Source organism: Triticum dicoccoides, chromosome 4A (genome assembly GCF_002162155.2).
Source record: "Triticum dicoccoides isolate Atlit2015 ecotype Zavitan chromosome 4A, WEW_v2.0, whole genome shotgun sequence".
Classification (NCBI taxonomy): domain Eukaryota; kingdom Viridiplantae; phylum Streptophyta; class Magnoliopsida; order Poales; family Poaceae; genus Triticum; species Triticum dicoccoides.
In genome coordinates this window covers 607,489,052-607,494,056 of record NC_041386.1, presented here as the reverse complement: position 1 = coordinate 607,494,056, position 5,005 = coordinate 607,489,052, and the positions used below count along the sequence as shown (strand labels likewise).

The window sequence follows — 5,005 nt, the reverse complement described above, 5'->3', positions numbered from 1 at the left end:
CACACACACAACCCCACAGGTGCCACTTCTCCCTTCAGCTGGCGGTGAAGAAGTCGAGTCTAGAGATTGCTCTCGGTGAGGGTCGTCTCTTCCACCACTCGGCCAGTCAGTGCTGTATAGATTTCATTCCACCAAAAGATTTCAAGGTTCGTTCAGAAAACATACTTGTTATATTTCTTCTCGCATGCATGTACCCAACAAAAACACGGTTACAGAAGAGAAGTGAAAAACATGACTTTGACCTTTCGCTCAGAGAGTTGTATTATTAGCTGCTCATTGCTAAATCACATATCTAGTGAAAATTGCATATATTTTTCTTTCTAACATGTGTTTGTCTTTTGGTCAATTTTCGTATTTGAGTTGAATTCGTGAACTCCCTTCCATACTCTTTCTTACTGTTGTTGCATTTCATTGTAAATCTGCATTCCTGACATTACACATTCCCGCATCCATATAAATAGTTTGTACTAACTAGATACTCCCTTTGTTTCTAAATATAAGTCTTTTTATACATTTCAAATGGACTATAACATATGGATGTATGTAGACATATTTTAGAGCATAGATTCACTCATTTTGCTTCGTATGTAGTCACTTGTTGGAATGTCTAAAAAGACTTATATTTAAAAACGGAGCAGGACTTTACACAGGTGGAAGACTCAACTATTGACTGGTTGTGACAACCACCACCCATTTGTAGTAGGACTGAAATGAGCATGTTCGTAGTACTGCCTATGAAACCTAGATCCTTACAATCTCATGCATGAAGAAAAAAATTATCATCTCATAGCAGAGTGCTTGAAAATATTCCTTTCTTATTTAACGATCCTTACAATCAAGCAGAGATCTCATTTCTAGAATGTGCTCGTCAGTATATTTATCCATATCTTCCTTAACAAGGCGCAACTTTATGAATAATGACATGTACTAACAATCTATATCATCATCATTTCAGGAACCAAATCATGTTATCTGCAACTACAGAGCAGGTAGTTAGTGGTTTCTCATCAGCAGTTATCCAACGTGTTGTCGACAAGACAATGAACTTCCTCGACAGCAACTACAATCTGAACCATGCTACTGAACAACTTCTGACCAAATTGCGCACAAGCCTCACCATGGTGAAGGCTATTACTGAGGTAGCTGACAACCAACTTATTATCAACACTACTCTTGCCAAGTGGCTAAGGAGTGTCCATGATGTTGCCTATGAAGCCGAGGATGTGCTTGAACGATTTGACTGCCATGATATAGTTACTGGAAAGCGTAAGGTGAGTGAGCTCATCTCATCACCAGTTAGGGCCTTGAAAAGTTTGATTGTACCAGATGAGGGCATGAGAATGCTTGAATGTGTTGTGCAAAAGCTAGATCACCTTTGTTCAATGTCCAACACATTTGTTGAGCTCATGAAGTAGAGTAATTCAGCATCCATGAAGGAGGACGGAACAGGGGGAGAGACTACTTCTCGTCTTCCAGTTGATGTCAAGGTGTTTGGCCGCATGAAGTTCTAGAGATGATATTAAAAATTATTTGTGCTTCATCTTCCTCAGGACTGGAACCCAATAACATGAGTGCAAAACTTGGGTCAAGATTCCGCATTGGTGGTGTTGAAGTTATCCCAATTGTTGGTATGAGCGGGGTTGGGAAGACAACCCTTGCTCAAGTCATTTACAATCATGGAAGTTTGAAGGGTCACTTTAGGCACAAAGCATGGGTGTATATCTCAAAACAATTCAGCATGAAAAGGACATTGCAAGAGATGTTGCACTCTTTTAAAGGAAATGATTCATCTCTTAACTACTCGGATAGTTTGGAAATAGTGGTCGACAAATTCAAAGTTTAATCCAACATGATGGGAGATACCTTCTTGTGCTAGACAGTGTTTGGGATGAGATGTGTGATCGGTGGAGTAGTTTGCTTACTGCCATAGCTTGTGAAGTACCAGGAAGTGTAGTTCTTGTCACAACACAAAGCAAAAGGGTTGCGGACACAGTGATGACAATGTGTCAAGTTCCCCTAGCACCTTTGCCTTGGGAGAGTTTTTGGCCAGCTTTCAAGTATTATGCATTTGGCACAACCAGTGTTGTTGCTGAGAACAATCAGATTCATTTGTCAATTGGTGAACAAATAGCAAAAAAACTGGATGGTCTGCCGTTAGCAGCAAAAGTAATTGGACATCTACTGAGATCAAGATCAACGGTAGAACATTGGAGAAGCATCCTAGAGAGCGACTGGTGGGACAGGAGTGAAGTTTTATGTGACATCCTTCCATTCATGAGAATTAGTTATCAAGACCTACAACCTAGGCAAAGGCAGAGCTTCGCTTTTTGCTCAATCTTTCCACAAAACTACTTGTTTGATAAGGATAGATTGGTCAATATGTGGATTTCTCACGATTTCATCGAACACAGTGAATCTGATGGCAGTAGATTAGAGGACGTTGGAAATAAAATGTTTGATGAACTTGTACAAAGGTCATTTTTTCAGTTTGCATTTGACACCAAGAAGTACACCATGCATGATCTAGTGAGGGCTCTAGCAATTGCCGTCTCTTCATATGATTGCTTCCACCACAAGGAGACATCACAGAGAGCATCACCAACTGCTCGTCACTTGGCTCTACAAGTTGGTAATCAACTGAGCATTCATGAACTAAACAAGTATAAAAATCTGAGGACAATCTTGTTGTTTGGTCATTATGACAGTAATGCAATTTGTGATGTTGTTGACAACATGTTAGCCAAATCAAGAAGCATTCGAGTGATAGACTTATCTCATTTGGAAGTGCTGACAAATATGTTGCCCAACATTGCGTCCTTGAGAAAACTGAGGTTTCTAGATCTTTCTTTCACAAGGGTCCGCAATTTTCGCAACTTCCCGTATAATCTTCAAGTTTTATACCTCCGTGGATATGCTCGTAATACTATTCCTCAGAGCATTAATAGGCTTGCCAACTTATGCCACTTGTATGTTGATGCTACAGCTCTCTCTTTGATTCCTAGTATTGGACAATTGAGTCAACTTCAGGAGTTGGAGCACTTTAGTGCTGGAAAAAGAAATGGATTCATGATAAACGAGTTAAAGAGCATGCCAGAGCTATCTAGAAAAATTTGCATCAGCAACATCCATGTCATTAAGAACAAGCATGAGGCAATGGATGCCAATATAGTTGAGAAGAAGCACCTTGAGGCCTTGGAATTGAAGGGGAGAAATATATCCAAAGATGTACTTGAAGGATTGCAGCCGCACTCAAATATGCAAGAGCTTATGGTCAACGGTTACGGGGCGACAAGTTTCCCATGCTGGATGTCGCAGGGTCACATCTTCACAAAACTGCATTCCCTTCATGTTGGAAACTGCCGACTTCTAGTTATACTTCTGCCATTTGGAAATTTCCCTTCACTCAAGCATCTCACTCTAGAAAACTTATCATCGGTAAAGCATGCTGATGGAACATCATTTGGTTACCTCACAAGTTTGGAGGACTTCAAAATTTCTTCGATGACATCATGGGTAGACTGGTCACATGGAGAAGATGATCATGGCCCTCTCCTTCCACATGTCAGAAGGTTTGAACTTCACAATTGCCCTTTACTGGAAAAAGTGCCATGTTTGTCATTCATGTCTTCTGTGTCAGAACATGACATTTCAGTTTGTCCGATCCTTGTCAAGGCACTGCCACAATATGTGCAACTCTTAGCATGTCTAAAGAAGTTAAAGATATCTTACTGCAATCACCCACTCATACTCTCTGCGCACCACTTAAAGGCACTGGAGTATCTATATCTCAGGAAATGTGGAGGGCTACGTTTGATTGATGGGTTGCAATACTTTCCCAACCTCAGGGAAGTTGATGTTCTTGGTTGTCCCGACATTCTTACTGAACTCTCCAACAAATCAAGTAGACAAGTTGAGCAGGGTGTACTTCACCTTACCAGTCTAGCAACGGATGTCAGCCTGTTAAACGGATATTGTTTTGTCCCATCCGTGCGAGTTCTCCGCATCTCTTATTTGGAGGCCCTTCATTTTACCCTGGAGCAGGAGAAATGGTTTGAACAGTTAACCTCCATCGAAAAGATTGAGTTTGTTTACTGCTCTCGTCTTCAACAGTTCCCTTCAACACTCAGCAGACTGACCTCTTTAAAAGCACTTCATATCAACGAGACGTCACAAGCGTCGTTGGGAGGAAGTGCGCCAGAAAACCTCCAAGAACTGATTATGGATGGCTTTTACGGTGAGACGGAAAAGAACTTCCAACCCGGAGGGTCAGAATGGTTGTATATTTCTCATGTTCCATACATCCGTCTTAACGAGAAGACAATTCAAAATTTGATGATTGGTTCCGCTTCGTCATCTTCAAGCCACCAAATTTGAGTAACCATGTACTCCCTCTGTAAACTAATACTAGTAAATGTGCCCATGCATTGCAACGGGAGAAAAAACAAATTTTCGCACACCTTTAGAAATCCATCCATGTTACCACTTCTCTTTTTTTGTGTTAGAATATGTTGTATAGGGATAGAAGTCTGTTTAAATTGTAATCTAGTTCTATCTCTTCTTCTGTTCCAATTTTTTCACCGATCCTTTCTCTCTCTAACGATTGACCTAGATCGATCTCTTCCTTCTTGTAAGCCACGGCATGTTCTCGATATATAGCAATGCGGCCCGAGCAAAGAGTTCTACGCTTTCTATATTAATTCACACTTTGCCTCTATCGCCTTCTATTCACGGTGAGCTCGCACTCTAGCCCACCGCTTTCGCGAGTCCCTCCCGTACCGACTTGTAATATCATGAGCAATGCTCGTGCTTCGCTGTGGAACAAACGTGAGTTCACCTTGAACCCCTCCTGCATCGGCTTGTAATTTCGCCGGCAACGTTGTGCTTCGCTGAGGAGCAAATAAGAGCCCAACTTTTTGTGTGCTGGTACAACGTTATACCTTTTTTTAGAAAAGGAGGATGACCCGGCCTCTGCATCTGGGCGATGCATACGGCCACTTTATTAATT

General features: G+C 41.3%; 1 pseudogene; it reads left to right on the top strand.

Annotated features, from left to right (window-relative positions):
- The window catches only part of LOC119283788, an 11,057-nt pseudogene extending 6,683 nt beyond the window's left edge, over window positions 1-4,374 (top strand).
- Window positions 4,375-5,005: the final 631 nt, after the last annotated feature.